Source organism: Anser anser (assembly GCF_964211835.1).
Source record: "Anser anser genome assembly, chromosome: 25".
In the NCBI taxonomy this organism is placed as follows: Eukaryota; Metazoa; Chordata; class Aves; order Anseriformes; family Anatidae; genus Anser; species Anser anser.
The window spans coordinates 7,404,199-7,426,212 of record NC_139746.1 but is presented as its reverse complement, the minus strand read 5'-3'; the positions used below and the strand labels follow the sequence as shown (position 1 = coordinate 7,426,212).

The following is a 22,014-nucleotide window of genomic DNA, read 5'->3' as shown; positions in this document are numbered from 1 at the left end:
GTTCAGAGAGTGCACTGGCACCACTGGGGATGGGTTTCAAGCCAACTGCATTAACCGCTCATGCTTCTTTCTTATGAGACGTTAGTAAACCAATTACATAGCCTTGTCAAGACTAAATCACAGGTAAAAATCCTGTACATCTCATGTGGCCAACCGCTCCCAACTAGGATTCCAAGAACCAGGAGGTTCGGTGAAAATAGGGCTAGTGCTATTAGAGGGGTGATTATTAGGGTAAGCCCTAAGCTGTCTTTAATGGAGAAGTATGGGTGGAATGGGATTTTGTCGCAGTCTGATACGATTCCTAGTGGGTTATTTGAGCCTGATTCGTGTAGGAAGGTTAGGTGGACTAGGGTGATTCCTGCAATTAGGAAGGGCAGTAGGAAGTGGATGGCGAAGAATCGGGTTAAGGTTGGATTGTCTACTGAGAATCCTCCTCAGGCTCATTCTACTAGAGTTTGCCCAATGTACGGGATGGCTGAGAATAGGTTGGTGATTACGGTGGCCCCTCAGAATGACATTTGTCCTCATGGTAGGACATACCCTACGAAGGCAGTTGCTATTAGGGTGAGTAGGAGGATTACTCCTGTGTTTCAGGTTTCTTTGTATAGGTAGGAGCCGTAGTAGAGGCCTCGTCCGATGTGTAAGTAGATGCAGATAAAGAAGAGCGAAGCACCGTTGGCGTGGAGGTTGCGGATGAGCCATCCGTACTGGACGTCTCGGCATGTGTGAGCTACTGAGGAGAAGGCGAGTGAAGTGTCTGCGGTGTAGTGTATGGCTAGTAGCAGGCCTGTTAGGATTTGTGTGGCTAAGCAGATGGCTAGAAGGGAGCCGAAGTTTCATCAGGCAGAGATGTTGGAGGGGGCGGGTAGGTCGATTAGGGAGTTGTTGATTATTTTTAGTAGGGGATGGGATTTGCGGATGTTAGGGGCCATTAGTGAGTCTGTGTGTTATTAGGATTATTACCAGGATGGAGAGGGCGAAGGATCCTAGGTAGGCCTTAATTAGCCCTGTGTGTATTGAGGTTGCGGCTTTGCTTGCGGCTACTTGTAGTTCAGCAAGGCCCTCTGGCCCTATTTTTTTGAGTCAGGAGAGGTCGATCAAGTGTAGGGCAATGTTTTGTCCCTTTTCTAGTAGGTTTTTGGAGAAGAATCGGTGTACTAGGGGGTTGAAGTACCCTAATGCAGAGGAGACGTTTATGAGGGGGTTTGGTTTGGGGTGAGTGAGGGTGTGTGTTATGTTCGATAGTTCTAGGGCTAGGATGATTCCTAGGATTGTTATGAGGATGGCAGCAGTTTTGGTGATAAGGGGTATGGTTATTGGGGGGGTTTTGGTTGGTGTGATGAAAGAGGTAATGATTATTCCTGCTGTAATGCTGCCTAGGGCGAGTCGGGTTAGGGGGGCGGTGATTAGTGGGTTGTTTTCGTTTATTGATACTATTGGGGGGATTCGGGTTTGTCCAGCTTGGACTAGGATGGTTATGCGGATGCTGTAGGTTGCGGTGAATGCTGTGGCTATAAGGGTTAGGAGTAGGGCTCAAGTATTTAGGTATGATGTGTTTAAGCTTTCGATGATGAGGTCTTTTGAGTAGAATCCGGCTAGGAATGGGGTTCCTATCAGCGCCAGGTTTCCGATGGTTAGGCAGGAAGTAGTGACTGGGAGTATTTTCTGTAGGCCTCCTATCTTTCGGATATCTTGTTCTCCGTTTAGGTTGTGGATGATAGACCCTGAGCATAGGAATAGTATGGCTTTAAAGAAGGCATGGGTTGAGATGTGTAGGAAGGCTAGTTGTGGGAGGTTTAGTCCGATAGTGACTATTATTAGTCCTAGTTGGCTGGATGTTGAGAAAGCAATGATTTTTTTGATGTCATTTTGGGTTAGGGCGCATGTGGCAGCGAATAGGGTTGATAGAGCACCTAGGCATAGGCAGGCAGTTAGGGCTGTCTGGTTGGTGGCTAGCAGGGGGTGCATGCGGATGAGCAGGAAGATTCCGGCTACTACTATGGTACTGGAGTGCAGTAGGGCTGATACTGGGGTGGGGCCTTCTATTGCTGCGGGCAGTCATGGGTGGAGTCCAAATTGGGCGGATTTTCCTGCGGCTGCGAGGATTAATCCTATGAGGGGGAGGATTGGGGTTTGGTGGGGGTGTACGGCTTGTTGGATCTCTCAGGTGTTGAATGTTGAAGCTAGTCATGCTATGCTCAGGATCAGTCCGACGTCTCCGATTCGGTTGTAGATTACGGCTTGTAGGGCGGCGGTGTTGGCATCTGCTCGGCCTTGTCATCAGCCGATGAGAAGGAAGGACATGATTCGTACTCCTTCCCAGCCTACAAATAGGAGGAATATGTTGTTTGCGGTTGTTAGGAGGAGTATGGCGACTAGGAATGTCAGTAGGTAGGTGAAAAATTTTGTTACGTATGGCTCTGAGGCCATGTATCATATGGCGAATTGTAGGATTGATCATGTTACAAATAGGGCGATTGGAAGAAATGTTATTGAGTATTGGTCTATTTTTAGGCTCAGGGGGATTTTAAAGTTTATAATGAATTTTCACTCCCAGTGGCAGGTGACAGATTCTACTCCCGAGTAGATGAATGCGGTTGTAGGGGCTAGGCTAATTAGGAATGCGGTTTTAACAGCGCGGGTGGTGGCTTGTGGGGTGTTTTTAAAGTTTTTAAATAGAAATGGCAGGATGATTGGGGTTAGGAGGATTGTCAGCGTGAGTAGTGTGAGGGAGTTGATTAGTAGTGTGGGGTTCACTACTTTTACTTGGATTTGCACCAAGATGGGTGGTTCCTAAGACCAGTGGATTGCTGTTATCCTTTAAAAGTAAGGGGGCTGAGGTTTTAGGCTCAGATGTAAGAGTTAGCAGCTCTTGTTGGTTAAACCCTCCCCTCGGCAGGTAAGAAGGTTTGAACTTCTATTCTTAGAATCACAGTCTAATGTTTGGTTTAAACTATACTTGCATGAGGGGATTCCGGAGATCAGTTCGGGTTTGAGGATTAGGAGGAATATTGGGATAATGTGGAGTGTTATGAGCAGGTGTTCTCGCGTGGTTGAGTTTTGCATAGATGTGATGTGGGAGGGGATTGAGCCTCGTTGGGTCATTAGTAGTATGAATAAGGTGTAGGAGGCGGTTAGTAGGGTTGCGATTCCTGTTAGGATGATCGTGAAGGCAGATCAGTTGAATAAGGTGATTATAATGGTTAGCTCTGCTATGAGGTTTGTTGTTGGGGGTAAGGCTATGTTTGTTAGATTGGCCAGCAATCATCAGGTAGCTATGAGTGGTAGGAGAGGTTGTAGGCCTCGTGTGAGTAGTAGAATTCGGCTGTGCGTACGTTCATAGTTTGTGTTGGCTAGGCAGAATAGTATGGAGGAAGTTAGTCCATGGGAAATTATTAGGATCATTGCCCCTGAGAATGATCAGTGGGTTTGGATTATTCCTGCGGCGATAACTAGGCCTATGTGGCTAACGGATGAATAAGCGATTAGTGATTTTAGGTCTGTCTGTCGTAGGCAGATTGAGCTAGTCATTAGGGCGCCTCATAGGGCCAGGGTTAGGAAGGGGTAGTGCAGGAGGTTGGACAGTGGGCCCATAAATAGAGTGACTCGTATAATTCCGTATCCTCCTAGCTTTAGTAGTAGGGCGGCGAGGAGTATTGAGCCTGCGATGGGTGCTTCTACGTGGGCTTTTGGCAGTCAGAGGTGTAGGCCGTATAGTGGGGCTTTTACTATGAATGCTATGAGCAGTGCTAGACCTGATAGTATTCCTGTCCATGAGGTGGATAGGGTTGGGTGGGTTAGTTGTAGGGTTGGCAGGTGCAGGGTGCCAATTTTCACGTATAGGTGTATGATTGTGATTAGCAGGGGTAGAGAGCTTACTGGCGTGTAGAATAGCAGGTAGATGCCAGCGCTTAGGCGTTCTGGTTGGTTCCCCCATCGGGTGATTAAGATTAGGGTGGGAATGAGGGTTGCTTCAAATGAGATGTAAAATAGTGCTAGTTCTGTGGTGGAAAAGGCTAGTAGGATGAATGGCTGGACTGCGACTAAGGTTGAGATAAAGATTCGTTTGCGTTGTAGGGGTTCTTGTTGCAGGTGGTTTTGGCTTGCTATGATTATGAGTGGGAGTAGTCAGCAGGATAGTACTAGGAGGGGGGATGAGATTTGGTCAATTCCTGTTCAGTTGGATAAAAATTTGTAGGGGTAGTAGGTTGGGATTAATCACTGTAGGCTTAGGGCAGCGATTAGGAGGCTGTATAAGGTGGTGTTAGTCCATAGAAATTTTGGTGGAGACAGCAGGGCTGTTGGAAGAAGTATGATTGTGGGTAGGATGATTTTTAGCATTGCAGGAGGTTTAGGTTGTGTAGATGGTCGGAGCCATGTGTGCGGGTGGAGGCTACTAGGATGGCCAGGCCTGTGCCCGCCTCACACGCTGAGAAGGTTAGCATGAGAATTGGTACCATGGTGAATGAGGAGACTTGGTTTTCGATGGATCATATTGATAGGCCTACGAATATCGATAATATTATGCTTTCAAGGCATAGTAGGGCGGATACTAGGTGGGTTCGGTGGAAGGCTAGTCCTAGTCCGCTGAAAATGAAGGCTGAGTAGAAGCTTAAATGTAGGGGCGACATAAGAAAGTTACAGGGTTGGCTGTAATCTGCTGGGTCGAAACCAGCTATCTTTTTGGTTAGACTAACTTTCTGTTATTCTGCTCATTCTAGGCCCCCTTGAATTCACTCGTAGGCCAGTCCGAGTGTTAGGAGAAGGAGGATCACTACAGTTCAGGTGAGGGTCATTAGGGGGGATTGGAGTTGGACGGCTCATGGCAGGGGGAGTAGGAGGGCGATTTCTAGGTCGAATAGGACGAACAGGATGGCTACTGAGGAAGAATCGGACTGAGAATGGTAATCGAGCAGATCCAAGTGGGTCGAATCCACATTCGTACGGTGAGAGTTTCTCTGAGTCGGGGTTTATTTGGGCGAGTCAGAAGTTTAATGCGGTTAGGGCGGCGCTTAGGATTGATGATAGGGCGAATATGAACATGAGTGCGTTCATTGCTCTCCTCTGGGTTTATACCAGATTCTAGAGATTGGAAGTCAATTGTAATTAATATACTAGAAGAGCAAGATCCTCATCAGTAGATGGTTATGTAGAGGAATAGTCAGATGACGTCTACGAAGTGTCAGTATCAGGCTGCTGCCTCGAATCCGAAGTGGTGGTCTGATGTAAAGTGGAACTTGATCAGTCGGAAGAGGCAGACGGTCAGGAAGGAGGATCCGATGATTACGTGGAGTCCGTGGAATCCAGTGGCAACGAAGAAGGTAGATCCGTAGACGCTATCGGCGATTGAGAATGGGGCTTCGTGGTATTCTATTGCTTGTAGGGCTGTGAAGTAGAATCCCAGGAGGATCGTTAGGGTTAGGGCGTGGATGGCGTGTTTTCGGTTTCCTTCTGTGATGCTGTGATGGGCTCACGTTACGGTAACGCCTGAGGCTAGTAGGATGGCTGTGTTTAGTAGGGGGACTTCTATCGGGTTGAGTGGTTTAATTCCTGTTGGGGGTCATTGGCCTCCTAGTTCTGGGGTTGGGGCCAGGCTCGAGTGGAAGAACGCTCAGAAGAACCCTAAGAAGAAGAATGCTTCGGATGTGATGAAAAGGATTATGCCGTATCGTAGGCCTTTTTGGACTGTGGGAGTGTGATGGCCTTGGAAGGTGCTTTCTCGTACAATGTCTCGTCATCATTGGAGTATTACTAGGAGTATTGAGATGAGGCCTAGGGTTAGTAGTATGGATGAGTTGTAGTGGAATCACATGATTAATCCTGAGGTTGTGAGTAGGGCGGCGGCTGCCCCGAAGATTGGTCAAGGGCTTGGGTCAACTATGTGGTATGAGTGTGCTTGGTGTGCCATTAGATGTTTTCTTGTAAGTATAGGCTTAGAAGGAGCACGAAGACGTAGGCCTGGATTATGGCTACTGCTACTTCTAGGATGGTTAGGAGTAGTAGGATGATTATTGTTAGGATGGATACTGCAGGAAGGGTGGGTATTAATGCAATGGAGGCTGTAGAGATGAGTTGGATGAGTAAGTGTCCTGCTGTAAGGTTGGCTGTAAGGCGGACTCCGAGGGCTAGGGGGCGGATTAGTAGGCTGGTTGTTTCGATCAGGATTAGTGCGGGGATTAGGGGTGTAGGGGTACCTTCGGGTAATAGGTGGGCTAAAGAGGCTGATGGTTGGTTTCGTAGGCCTGTTAGTAGTGTGGCGAGCCATAGTGGGAAGGCTAGGGCTATGTTCATAGATAGTTGGGTGGTTGGGGTGAATGTATATGGAAGGAGGCCTAGAAGGTTGATTGTAAGAAGTATGATTATTAGGGATGTAAATATTATGGCTCATTTGTGGCCATTTTTGTTGAGTGGGACTATTAGTTGTTTTGTGATTAGGTGAAGGAGTCATGTTTGGATAGTAGAAAGGCGGTTGTCGATTCATCGGTTGTTTGGGGACGGGAATAGTAGGGCTGGGAAGAGTAGGGATAGTAGGATTAAGGGGATGCCAAATAGATTGGGGCTGGAAAATTGGTCAAAGAAGCTTAGGTTCATGGTCAGGATCATGGTGTGGGTTTGGTAGTGAGGGAGGTCTTATTTGATGGGGGGTTGGTTGTGGTGAAGGCTAGTAGTTTTGGTTGGATGAGGAGTGCTAGGGTTAATCAGGTTATAATTATGATTGAAAATCATGGTGCGGGGTTAAGCTGTGGCATATCATTAAGGAGGGGGAAGTCCCTCTTTGGCTAGCTTAAAAGGCTAGTGCTGTTGCATAGCTTCTTAATGATTAGGATGATGATAGAAGGGACGATCAGGCCTCGAAATGTGGGAGTGGGGTTGATTCTACTACAATGGGTATGTAGCTGTGATTAGCCCCGCAAATTTCTGAGCATTGTCCGTAAAAAATCCCAGGCCGGGTGGTAATGAATGAAGTTTGGTTTAGTCGGCCTGGGATTGCGTCTGTTTTAACTCCGAGCGTTGGGACTGCTCAGGAGTGGAGTACGTCTCCTGCAGTAATGATCACGCGGATGGGGGATTCTATTGGGATAACTACGCGGTGGTCAACTTCTAGCAGTCGGAAGTGGCCGTTGGGTAAGTCTGGGGTGGGCACTATGTAGGAGTCGAATGATAGGTCTTTGAAGTCTGTGTATTCGTAGCTTCAGTATCATTGGTGGCCGATGGCTTTTAGGGTGAGGTCTGGTTCGTCGATTTCGTCCATTATGTAGAGGATTTGTAGGGATGGGAGGGCGAGGAGTACCAGGACGATAGCAGGTAGGATTGTCCAGATCAGCTCTACTTCTTGGGCGTCTACAGCATTGGACGAGAGTTTTTCTGTTAGTATGTGGGCTAAAAGGTAGAGAACTAGGCTGCAGATAGCTAGGGCAACGATTAGGGCGTGGTCGTGGAATTCAACGAGTTCTTCTATGATGGGTGATGAGGCGTCTTGGAATCCTAGTTGGGAGTGGTTGGCCACATGAGATGTACAGGATTTTTACCTGTGATTTAGTCTTGACAAGGCTATGTAATTGGTTTACTAACGTCTCATAAGAAAGAAGCATGAGCGGTTAACCTCCTGGGAGACCCAGAAAACTTCACCCCAGCAAACCCACTAGTAACCCTACCACACATCAAGCCAGAATGATACTTCCTATTCGCCTACGCCATCCTACGTTCAATCCCAAATAAACTAGGAGGCGTATTAGCACTGGCCGCCTCCGTACTGATCCTATTCCTAATCCCATTCCTGCACAAATCAAAACAACGAGCAATAACATTCCGACCACTCTCCCAGCTCCTATTCTGAGTACTAGTCGCCGACCTCCTCGTCCTAACATGAGTAGGAAGCCAACCCGTCGAACACCCATTCATCATCATCGGCCAACTCGCTTCAATCGCCTACTTCACTATCCTCCTATTTCTCCTCCCCGCCGCAAGCGCCCTAGAAAACAAAATACTCAACTGCTAAATACTCTAATAGTTTATAAAAACATTGGTCTTGTAAACCAAAGATTGAAGACTTACCACTTCTTAGAGTACCCCAAACTCAGAAAAAAAGGACTCAAACCTTTATCTCCAGCTCCCAAAGCTGGCATTTTCAATAAACTATTCTCTGACCCTAACCCCTAAACCGCCCGAATAGCACCCCGCGACAACCCCCGCACAAGCTCCAATACAACAAACAAAGTCAACAACAGCCCCCAACCCGCCACTAAAAACATCCCTGCCCCATGTGAATAAAACATGGAAACTCCACTAAAATCCGACCGAACAACAAACACCCCAACATTATTCACAGTAGAAACCCCGAACTTCCAAGCCCCCATAAACCCCCCAAACACCAACCCCCCAAAAACAATTGCCACAAACGCTACTGCACATCCAATCACCCGTCAATCCCCCCAAGCCCCAGGGAAAGGCTCCGCTGCTAAAGCTACTGAATAAACAAACACCACCAGCATACCCCCCAAATACACCATAAACAGCACTAAAGCCACGAACGAAACCCCAAGGCCCAGCAACCACCCGCACCCCGCCACAGACGCTAACACCAAACCAACAACCCCATAATACGGCGAAGGATTCGACGCCACACCCAAAACACCCACCGCAAAGCAAATCCCTAAAAAAAACATAAAATAAGTCATTATTCCTGCCCGGACACTACCCGAGGCCTGCGGCTCGAAAAGCCGCCATTGTTCTCAACTACAGGAACTAACCGCAAGCCCCCAATAATTCTACCCCATCTATGCCATTATGCTTAACCCCCCCCCCCTCCCCCCCCGAGGCGGGGGTATTTGGTTATGCATATTCGTGCATAAATTTATATACCCCATATACATACATACTATAGTACCAGTAATATACATTATATACGGACTATCTTATAAGCAGGTGCTAAACCCATACATGTACACGGCCATTAAACCCTTAAACACACTCCTACCAAACCACCCGGCATGAATGTTCTAGGACCATACCCCACAACACCCAATACAACTCCACTCAAGCGCATAACAAGACCCCATTTTAATGAATGCTCACAGGACATGCTCCAACAACAACTCTCCACCACATATCTCATGCAGTTCGTATCAGACGGATTTATTAATCGTACTCCTCACGTGAAATCAGCAACCCGTTGCACATAATGTCCGGTATGACTAGCTTCAGGCCCATACGTTCCCCCTAAACCCCTCGCCCTCCTCACATTTTTGCGCCTCTGGTTCCTCGGTCAGGGCCATCCATTGGGTTCACTCACCCCTCCTTGCCCTTCAAAGTGGCATCTGTGAGTACTTTCACCTTCTCAATGCGTAATCGCGGCATGTTCCAGCTTTTTGGCGCCTCTGGTTCCTCTTATTTTTTCCGGGGTTACCTCACAGGTGGCTATTCCCAGTGATCTCGGGGGTCCCACAATCTAAGCCTGGACACACCTGCCTCACGGCCTATCCTATATTTCAAGGGTCCCTCGATGAGACGGTTGGCGTATATGGGGAATCATCCTGACACTGATGCACTTTGACCACATTCAGTTAATGTTACCTCCACCCTCCGGGTTAAATGGGGCTATTGGATGAATGCTCGTTGGACATAGCACAAAACAACAAATCATTAAGCGCAACCCCTGCGCTTCACAAACTAAACCAGTAAACTTTCGCTAACCACCATGTAGCATAAACCTTCATCGCCCAATCCCAGCAAACTACCTCTAAAACTCCATTAATCATCCCTTCCATGACATCATCGGAACGATTTATATATACACACAAACACATACAAAATAACTTAAACTTATTAGAGAAACTCCAGTACTAAAAATAGTAAACACAAGCAATAATTTCATATACTTCACTCTCACTCACCACTCAACTATCAGCTAACCACACCCCCGTCCACATAGCTTAACACAAAGCATGGCACTGAAGTTGCCAAGATGGCATAAAACATGCCTGCGGACAAAAGACTTAGTCCTAACCTTACGGTTGGTTTTTGCTAAATATATACATGCAAGTATCCGCGCCCCAGTGTAAACGCCCTCGACCACCTACCCCCATACAGGCCTTGAGGAGCGGGTATCAGGCACACCCAAGTAGTAGCCCAAGACGCCTCGCTAAGCCACGCCCCCACGGGTATTCAGCAGTAATTAACATTAAGCAATGAGTGCAAACTTGACTTAGTTATAGCAACAGCCTAACTTCAAGGGTTGATAAATCTTGTGCCAGCCACCGCGGTCATACAAGAAACCCAAATCAACCGTCCTATTGACACGGCGTAAAGAGTGGTAAAATGCCTATCCTAGCTAACTAAGATCAAAATGCAACTGAGCTGTCATAAGCCCAAGATGCACCTAAACACACCATTAAGATGATCTTAGGAACTAACGACTGATTTAAACCCACGAAAGCCAGGGCCCAAACTGGGATTAGATACCCCACTATGCCTGGCCCTAAATCTTGATACTTACTTTACCGAAGTATCCGCCAGAGAACTACGAGCACAAACGCTTAAAACTCTAAGGACTTGGCGGTGCCCCAAACCCACCTAGAGGAGCCTGTTCTACAATCGATAATCCCCGATTAACCCAACCACCCCTTGCCAACACAGCCTACATACCGCCGTCGCCAGCCCACCTCGAATGAGAGCACAACAGTGGACACAATAGCACCCCGCTAATAAGACAGGTCAAGGTATAGCCTATGGAGTGGAAGAAATGGGCTACATTCCCTATTCATAGGGCACACGGAAAGAAGCGTGAAACCACTTCTGGAAGGCGGATTTAGCAGTAAAGTGGGACAATAGAGCCTACTTTAAGCCGGCCCTGGGGCACGTACATACCGCCCGTCACCCTCCTCAAAAGCCACATCCCACATAACTAATACCATAAATACGCTGAAGATGAGGTAAGTCGTAACAAGGTAAGTGTACCGGAAGGTGTACTTAGAATATCAAGACGTAGCTATAACACCAAAGCACTCAGCTTACACCTGAAAGATATCTACTAGACCGGATCGTCTTGAAGCCCCCCCTCTAGCTCAACCACACAAATAGTACACCAAAACTAAAGAATTTACTAAACTAATTAAAGTAAAGCATTTTACAGTCTTAGTATAGGCGATAGAAAAGACACTTAGACGCGATAGAGACCCCAGTACCGTAAGGGAAAGATGAAATAGCAGTGAAACAATCAAAGCGACAGACAGCAAAGATCAACCCTTGTACCTTTTGCATCATGGTTTAGCGAGAACAACCAAGCAAAGTGAACTAAAGTTTGCCCCCCCGAAAGCCAAGCGAGCTACTTTCAAGCAGTTAAAGAGAGCGAACCCGTCTCTGTTGCAAAAGAGTGGGATGACTTGTCAGTAGAGGTGAAAAGCCAACCGAGCTGGGTGATAGCTGGTTACCTGTGAAACGAATCTAAGTTCCCCCTTAATCCTCCCTACCGGACATCCTGAACCCTAATGAGATGATTAAGAGCTCTTTAATGGAGGGACAGCTCCATTAAAAAAGGACACAACCTCGACTAGCGGATAATTCTTACTACTGATCCTACCGTGGGCCCTAAAGCAGCCATCAAAAAAGAGTGCGTCAAAGCTCCACCACCTAAAAATACCAAAATAAGATGATTCCCTTATCACAAACAGGTCAACCTATGAATATAGGAGAATTAATGCTAAAATAAGTAACTCAGGGCCACACCCCTCTAACGGCGCAAGCTTACATAGAAACATTATTAACAGACCTAGACAGATACAAAAACCCCTACAAGACCACGTATTAACTAACCCTGTTAACCCGACTCAGGAGCGCCTATAAGAGCGATTAAAATCTGTGAAAGGAACTCGGCAAATTAATAAGGCCCGACTGTTTACCAAAAACATAGCCTTCAGCAAATTAAACAAGTATTGAAGGTGATGCCTGCCCGGTGACTTAGGTTTAACGGCCGCGGTATCCTAACCGTGCAAAGGTAGCGCAATCAATTGTCCCATAAATCGAGACTTGTATGAATGGCTAAACGAGGTCTTAACTGTCTCTCACAGATAATCAGTGAAATTGATCTCCCCGTGCAAAAGCGGGGATGTGAACATAAGACGAGAAGACCCTGTGGAACTTAAAAATCAACGACCACCGCGAATCCTCAATCAACCCCACTGGGGCCACTACCATCGCAGAGCCTGGTCGATATTTTTCGGTTGGGGCGACCTTGGAGGAGAACAAATCCTCCAAAAACAAGACCATACCTCTTTACCTAGAGCTACCCCTCAAAGTGCTAACAGTGACCAGACCCAATATAATTGATTAATGGACCAAGCTACCCCAGGGATAACAGCGCAATCCCCCTCAAGAGCCCATATCGACAGGGGGGTTTACGACCTCGATGTTGGATCAGGACATCCTAATGGTGCAGCCGCTATTAAGGGTTCGTTTGTTCAACGATTAACAGTCCTACGTGATCTGAGTTCAGACCGGAGCAATCCAGGTCGGTTTCTATCTATGACACACTCTCCCCAGTACGAAAGGACCGGGAAAGTGGGGCCAATACCACAAGCACGCCCCCCCCCTCTAAGCAGTGAAACCAACTAAACCGTGAAGAGGGCCTTCCCCCACCACTTTCAATCCTAGAAAAGGACCAGCTAGAGTGGCAGAGCCCGGCAAGTGCAGAAGGCTTAAGCCCTTTCCCCAGAGGTTCAAATCCTCTCCCTAGCTTCACCCATGATTCAAATAACAACACTAAGCTGCCTCGTTATATCCCTCCTATACATCATCCCAATCCTGATTGCCGTAGCCTTCCTAACCCTAGTAGAACGGAAAATCCTAAGCTACATACAATCCCGCAAAGGCCCTAACGTTGTCGGGCCTTTTGGCCTACTTCAACCATTTGCGGACGGACTGAAACTATTTACCAAAGAGCCCATCCGACCCTCTACCTCTTCCCCACTTCTATTCATTCTGATACCAATACTAGCCCTTGTCCTAGCCCTCACCACTTGAGCACCACTACCACTCCCATTTCCCCTAGCAGATCTAAACCTCGGAGTTCTCTTCCTAATAGCCATGTCAAGCCTAGCCGTCTACTCAGTCCTATGATCAGGCTGAGCCTCGAACTCAAAATACGCACTAATCGGAGCCCTACGGGCAGTAGCACAGACCATTTCATACGAAGTGACACTGGCCATAATCCTGCTATCAATAATCATACTAAGCGGAAGCTACACACTCAGCTCCTTTGCCGTCGCACAGGAGCCTCTATACTTCATTTTCTCCTCATGACCCCTAGCAATAATATGATACGTATCCACCCTAGCAGAGACAAACCGAGCTCCTTTTGACCTCACAGAGGGTGAATCTGAGCTAGTCTCAGGGTTTAACGTTGAATACGCCGCAGGACCCTTCGCCTTATTCTTCCTAGCTGAATATGCGAACATTATGCTAATAAATACACTTACAGCCATCATATTCCTAAACCCAAGCGCCCTAGGGCCACCCACAGAACTATTCCCCGTCATCCTAGCCACAAAAGTCCTCCTACTATCTTCTGGTTTCTTATGGGTCCGAGCTTCATACCCACGATTCCGATATGACCAACTAATGCACCTACTATGAAAAAACTTCCTACCCCTCACACTAGCTCTGTGCCTCTGACACATCAGCATACCTATCTGCTATGCAGGCCTACCTCCTTACATAAGGAAATGTGCCTGAACTACAAAGGGTCACTATGATAAAGTGAACATAGAGGTATAACAGCCCTCTCATTTCCTGTTGACCTTAGAAAAGTAGGAATTGAACCCACACAAGAGAAATCAAAATTCTCCATACTTCCCTTATATTATTTTCTAGTAGAGTCAGCTAATCAAGCTATCGGGCCCATACCCCGAAAATGATGGTTTAACCCCCTCCTCTACTAATGAACCCTTACGCGACCCCAATCATAACCTTCAGCCTCATCTTGGGCACCACAATCACAATTTCCAGCAACCACTGAGTTCTGGCCTGGACAGGACTGGAGATCAACGCACTAGCCATCATTCCCCTAATTGCCAAATCCCACCACCCACGAGCAGTAGAAGCCGCAACGAAATACTTCCTAACCCAAGCAGCTGCTTCCGCCCTGGTCCTATTCTCTAGCATAACCAATGCCTGAGTCACCGGCCAATGAGACATCACACAAATAAACCACCCAACCTCCTGTCTACTACTGACAGCAGCAATCGCTATTAAACTGGGCCTAGTGCCATTTCACTTCTGATTCCCAGAAGTACTACAAGGATCGCCACTAATAACAGCCCTGCTACTCTCGACCCTCATAAAATTCCCCCCACTAACCCTGCTCCTACTAACATCCAAATCCCTCGACCCAGCTCTACTCACCGCCATGGCCCTAGCCTCAACAGCACTAGGAGGCTGAATAGGACTGAACCAAACACAAACACGCAAAATCCTAGCCTTCTCGTCCATCTCCCACTTAGGCTGAATCGCCATCATCCTAGTTTACAGCCCCAAATTGGCCTTACTTACCTTCTACCTATACTAGGATGGCCTCTAGCAGGATTTACTCACTGATTCCCACTACTCACTGGGTTTACCCTACACCAAACATGAGCAAAAGCCCACTTCGGGGTAATATTTACAGGAGTAAACCTAACGTTCTTCCCCCAGCACTTCCTAGGCCTAGCAGGAATACCCCGACGATACTCGGACTATCCCGACGCCTACACACTATGAAACACCATTTCCTCCATCGGCTCCCTAATCTCAATAGTAGCCGTAATCATACTAATATTCATCATCTGAGAAGCCTTTCCGGCCAAACGAAAAGTCCTACAACCAGAACTAACTACCACAAACGTTGAATGAATCCACGGCTGCCCTCCCCCATACCATACTTTCGAGGAACCGGCCTTCGTCCAAGTACAAGAAAGGAAGGAATCGAACCCTCACATGCTGGTTTCAAGCCAACTGCATTAACCGCTCATGCTTCTTTCTTATGAGACGTTAGTAAACCAATTACATAGCCTTGTCAAGACTAAATCACAGGTAAAAATCCTGTACATCTCATGTGGCCAACCACTCCCAACTAGGATTCCAAGACGCCTCATCACCCATCATAGAAGAACTCGTTGAATTCCACGACCACGCCCTAATCGTTGCCCTAGCTATCTGCAGCCTAGTTCTCTACCTTTTAGCCCACATACTAACAGAAAAACTCTCGTCCAATGCTGTAGACGCCCAAGAAGTAGAGCTGATCTGGACAATCCTACCTGCTATCGTCCTGGTACTCCTCGCCCTCCCATCCCTACAAATCCTCTACATAATGGACAAAATCGATGAACCAGACCTCACCCTAAAAGCCATCGGCCACCAATGATACTGAAGCTACGAATACACAGACTTCAAAGACCTATCATTCGACTCCTACATAGTGCCCACCCCAGACTTACCCAACGGCCACTTCCGACTGCTAGAAGTTGACCACCGCGTAGTTATCCCAATAGAATCCCCCATCCGCGTGATCATTACTGCAGGAGACGTACTCCACTCCTGAGCAGTCCCAACGCTCGGAGTTAAAACAGACGCAATCCCAGGCCGACTAAACCAAACTTCATTCATTACCACCCGGCCTGGGATTTTTTACGGACAATGCTCAGAAATTTGCGGGGCTAATCACAGCTACATACCCATTGTAGTAGAATCAACCCCACTCCCACATTTCGAGGCCTGATCGTCCCTTCTATCATCATCCTAATCATTAAGAAGCTATGCAACAGCACTAGCCTTTTAAGCTAGCCAAAGAGGGACTTCCCCCTCCTTAATGATATGCCACAGCTTAACCCCGCACCATGATTTTCAATCATAATTATAACCTGATTAACCCTAGCACTCCTCATCCAACCAAAACTACTAGCCTTCACCACAACCAACCCCCCATCAAATAAGACCTCCCTCACTACCAAACCCACACCATGATCCTGACCATGAACCTAAGCTTCTTTGACCAATTTTCCAGCCCCAATCTATTTGGCATCCCCTTAATCCTACTATCCCTACTCTTCCCAGCCCTACTATTCCCGTCCCCAAACAACCGATGAATCAACAACCGCCTTTCTACTATCCAAACATGACTCCTTCACCTAATCACAAAACAACTAATAGTCCCACTCAACAAAAATGGCCACAAATGAGCCATAATATTTACATCCCTAATAATCATACTTCTTACAATCAACCTTCTAGGCCTCCTTCCATATACATTCACCCCAACCACCCAACTATCTATGAACATAGCCCTAGCCTTCCCACTATGGCTCGCCACACTACTAACAGGCCTACGAAACCAACCATCAGCCTCTTTAGCCCACCTATTACCCGAAGGTACCCCTACACCCCTAATCCCCGCACTAATCCTGATCGAAACAACCAGCCTACTAATCCGCCCCCTAGCCCTCGGAGTCCGCCTTACAGCCAACCTTACAGCAGGACACTTACTCATCCAACTCATCTCTACAGCCTCCATTGCATTAATACCCACCCTTCCTGCAGTATCCATCCTAACAATAATCATCCTACTACTCCTAACCATCCTAGAAGTAGCAGTAGCCATAATCCAGGCCTACGTCTTCGTGCTCCTTCTAAGCCTATACTTACAAGAAAACATCTAATGGCACACCAAGCACACTCATACCACATAGTTGACCCAAGCCCTTGACCAATCTTCGGGGCAGCCGCCGCCCTACTCACAACCTCAGGATTAATCATGTGATTCCACTACAACTCATCCATACTACTAACCCTAGGCCTCATCTCAATACTCCTAGTAATACTCCAATGATGACGAGACATTGTACGAGAAAGCACCTTCCAAGGCCATCACACTCCCACAGTCCAAAAAGGCCTACGATACGGCATAATCCTTTTCATCACATCCGAAGCATTCTTCTTCTTAGGGTTCTTCTGAGCGTTCTTCCACTCGAGCCTGGCCCCAACCCCAGAACTAGGAGGCCAATGACCCCCAACAGGAATTAAACCACTCAACCCGATAGAAGTCCCCCTACTAAACACAGCCATCCTACTAGCCTCAGGCGTTACCGTAACGTGAGCCCATCACAGCATCACAGAAGGAAACCGAAAACACGCCATCCACGCCCTAACCCTAACGATCCTCCTGGGATTCTACTTCACAGCCCTACAAGCAATAGAATACCACGAAGCCCCATTCTCAATCGCCGATAGCGTCTACGGATCTACCTTCTTCGTTGCCACTGGATTCCACGGACTCCACGTAATCATCGGATCCTCCTTCCTGACCGTCTGCCTCTTCCGACTGATCAAGTTCCACTTTACATCAGACCACCACTTCGGATTCGAGGCAGCAGCCTGATACTGACACTTCGTAGACGTCATCTGACTATTCCTCTACATAACCATCTACTGATGAGGATCTTGCTCTTCTAGTATATTAATTACAATTGACTTCCAATCTCTAGAATCTGGTATAAACCCAGAGGAGAGCAATGAACGCACTCATGTTCATATTCGCCCTATCATCAATCCTAAGCGCCGCCCTAACCGCATTAAACTTCTGACTCGCCCAAATAAACCCCGACTCAGAGAAACTCTCACCGTACGAATGTGGATTCGACCCACTTGGATCTGCTCGATTACCATTCTCAGTCCGATTCTTCCTCAGTAGCCATCCTGTTCGTCCTATTCGACCTAGAAATCGCCCTCCTACTCCCCCTGCCATGAGCCGTCCAACTCCAATCCCCCCTAATGACCCTCACCTGAACTGTAGTGATCCTCCTTCTCCTAACACTCGGACTGGCCTACGAGTGAATTCAAGGGGGCCTAGAATGAGCAGAATAACAGAAAGTTAGTCTAACCAAAAAGATAGCTGGTTTCGACCCAGCAGATTACAGCCAACCCTGTAACTTTTTTATGTCGCCCCTACATTTAAGCTTCTACTCAGCCTTCATTTTCAGCGGACTAGGACTAGCCTTCCACCGAACCCACCTAGTATCCGCCCTACTATGCCTTGAAAGCATAATATTATCGATATTCGTAGGCCTATCAATATGATCCATCGAAAACCAAGTCTCCTCATTCACCATGGTACCAATTCTCATGCTAACCTTCTCAGCGTGTGAGGCGGGCACAGGCCTGGCCATCCTAGTAGCCTCCACCCGCACACATGGCTCCGACCATCTACACAACCTAAACCTCCTGCAATGCTAAAAATCATCCTACCCACAATCATACTTCTTCCAACAGCCCTGCTGTCTCCACCAAAATTTCTATGGACTAACACCACCTTATACAGCCTCCTAATCGCTGCCCTAAGCCTACAGTGATTAATCCCAACCTACTACCCCTACAAATTTTTATCCAACTGAACAGGAATTGACCAAATCTCATCCCCCCTCCTAGTACTATCCTGCTGACTACTCCCACTCATAATCATAGCAAGCCAAAACCACCTGCAACAAGAACCCCTACAACGCAAACGAATCTTTATCTCAACCTTAGTCGCAGTCCAGCCATTCATCCTACTAGCCTTTTCCACCACAGAACTAGCACTATTTTACATCTCATTTGAAGCAACCCTCATTCCCACCCTAATCTTAATCACCCGATGGGGGAACCAACCAGAACGCCTAAGCGCTGGCATCTACCTGCTATTCTACACGCCAGTAAGCTCTCTACCCCTGCTAATCACAATCATACACCTATACGTGAAAATTGGCACCCTGCACCTGCCAACCCTACAACTAACCCACCCAACCCTATCCACCTCATGGACAGGAATACTATCAGGTCTAGCACTGCTCATAGCATTCATAGTAAAAGCCCCACTATACGGCCTACACCTCTGACTGCCAAAAGCCCACGTAGAAGCACCCATCGCAGGCTCAATACTCCTCGCCGCCCTACTACTAAAGCTAGGAGGATACGGAATTATACGAGTCACTCTATTTATGGGCCCACTGTCCAACCTCCTGCACTACCCCTTCCTAACCCTGGCCCTATGAGGCGCCCTAATGACTAGCTCAATCTGCCTACGACAGACAGACCTAAAATCACTAATCGCTTATTCATCCGTTAGCCACATAGGCCTAGTTATCGCCGCAGGAATAATCCAAACCCACTGATCATTCTCAGGGGCAATGATCCTAATAATTTCCCATGGACTAACTTCCTCCATACTATTCTGCCTAGCCAACACAAACTATGAACGTACGCACAGCCGAATTCTACTACTCACACGAGGCCTACAACCTCTCCTACCACTCATAGCTACCTGATGATTGCTGGCCAATCTAACAAACATAGCCTTACCCCCAACAACAAACCTCATAGCAGAGCTAACCATTATAATCACCTTATTCAACTGATCTGCCTTCACGATCATCCTAACAGGAATCGCAACCCTACTAACCGCCTCCTACACCTTATTCATACTACTAATGACCCAACGAGGCTCAATCCCCTCCCACATCACATCTATGCAAAACTCAACCACGCGAGAACACCTGCTCATAACACTCCACATTATCCCAATATTCCTCCTAATCCTCAAACCCGAACTGATCTCCGGAATCCCCTCATGCAAGTATAGTTTAAACCAAACATTAGACTGTGATTCTAAGAATAGAAGTTCAAACCTTCTTACCTGCCGAGGGGAGGGTTTAACCAACAAGAGCTGCTAACTCTTACATCTGAGCCTAAAACCTCAGCCCCCTTACTTTTAAAGGATAACAGCAATCCACTGGTCTTAGGAACCACCCATCTTGGTGCAAATCCAAGTAAAAGTAGTGAACCCCACACTACTAATCAACTCCCTCACACTACTCACGCTGACAATCCTCCTAACCCCAATCATCCTGCCATTTCTATTTAAAAACTTTAAAAACACCCCACAAGCCACCACCCGCGCTGTTAAAACCGCATTCCTAATTAGCCTAGCCCCTACAACCGCATTCATCTACTCGGGAGTAGAATCTGTCACCTGCCACTGGGAGTGAAAATTCATTATAAACTTTAAAATCCCCCTGAGCCTAAAAATAGACCAATACTCAATAACATTTCTTCCAATCGCCCTATTTGTAACATGATCAATCCTACAATTCGCCATATGATACATGGCCTCAGAGCCATACGTAACAAAATTTTTCACCTACCTACTGACATTCCTAGTCGCCATACTCCTCCTAACAACCGCAAACAACATATTCCTCCTATTTGTAGGCTGGGAAGGAGTACGAATCATGTCCTTCCTTCTCATCGGCTGATGACAAGGCCGAGCAGATGCCAACACCGCCGCCCTACAAGCCGTAATCTACAACCGAATCGGAGACGTCGGACTGATCCTGAGCATAGCATGACTAGCTTCAACATTCAACACCTGAGAGATCCAACAAGCCGTACACCCCCACCAAACCCCAATCCTCCCCCTCATAGGATTAATCCTCGCAGCCGCAGGAAAATCCGCCCAATTTGGACTCCACCCATGACTGCCCGCAGCAATAGAAGGCCCCACCCCAGTATCAGCCCTACTGCACTCCAGTACCATAGTAGTAGCCGGAATCTTCCTGCTCATCCGCATGCACCCCCTGCTAGCCACCAACCAGACAGCCCTAACTGCCTGCCTATGCCTAGGTGCTCTATCAACCCTATTCGCTGCCACATGCGCCCTAACCCAAAATGACATCAAAAAAATCATTGCTTTCTCAACATCCAGCCAACTAGGACTAATAATAGTCACTATCGGACTAAACCTCCCACAACTAGCCTTCCTACACATCTCAACCCATGCCTTCTTTAAAGCCATACTATTCCTATGCTCAGGGTCTATCATCCACAACCTAAACGGAGAACAAGATATCCGAAAGATAGGAGGCCTACAGAAAATACTCCCAGTCACTACTTCCTGCCTAACCATCGGAAACCTGGCGCTGATAGGAACCCCATTCCTAGCCGGATTCTACTCAAAAGACCTCATCATCGAAAGCTTAAACACATCATACCTAAATACTTGAGCCCTACTCCTAACCCTTATAGCCACAGCATTCACCGCAACCTACAGCATCCGCATAACCATCCTAGTCCAAGCTGGACAAACCCGAATCCCCCCAATAGTATCAATAAACGAAAACAACCCACTAATCACCGCCCCCCTAACCCGACTCGCCCTAGGCAGCATTACAGCAGGAATAATCATTACCTCTTTCATCACACCAACCAAAACCCCCCCAATAACCATACCCCTTATCACCAAAACTGCTGCCATCCTCATAACAATCCTAGGAATCATCCTAGCCCTAGAACTATCGAACATAACACACACCCTCACTCACCCCAAACCAAACCCCCTCATAAACTTCTCCTCTGCATTAGGGTACTTCAACCCCCTAGTACACCGATTCTTCTCCAAAAACCTACTAGAAAAGGGACAAAACATTGCCCTACACTTGATCGACCTCTCCTGACTCAAAAAAATAGGGCTAGAGGGCCTTGCTGAACTACAAGTAGCCGCAAGCAAAGCCGCAACCTCAATACACACAGGGCTAATTAAGGCCTACCTAGGATCCTTCGCCCTCTCCATCCTGGTAATAATCCTAATAACACACAGACTCACTAATGGCCCCTAACATCCGCAAATCCCATCCCCTACTAAAAATAATCAACAACTCCCTAATCGACCTACCCGCCCCCTCCAACATCTCTGCCTGATGAAACTTCGGCTCCCTTCTAGCCATCTGCTTAGCCACACAAATCCTAACAGGCCTGCTACTAGCCATACACTACACCGCAGACACTTCACTCGCCTTCTCCTCAGTAGCTCACACATGCCGAGACGTCCAGTACGGATGGCTCATCCGCAACCTCCACGCCAACGGTGCTTCGCTCTTCTTTATCTGCATCTACTTACACATCGGACGAGGCCTCTACTACGGCTCCTACCTATACAAAGAAACCTGAAACACAGGAGTA

General features: G+C 47.4%; 2 long non-coding RNA genes across 2 annotated transcripts in view; both read left to right on the top strand.

Annotated features, from left to right (window-relative positions):
• Positions 1-22,014, top strand: part of LOC310886298 — a 139,261-nt gene that overhangs the window by 108,760 nt on the left and 8,487 nt on the right. The gene's annotated exons all lie outside the window — the stretch shown is intronic.
• On the top strand, positions 932-21,661 carry LOC310886299. Its single transcript, XR_014575269.1, has 2 exons — positions 932-1,059; positions 21,560-21,661. It is a non-coding gene; the product is annotated as an uncharacterized lncRNA (long non-coding RNA).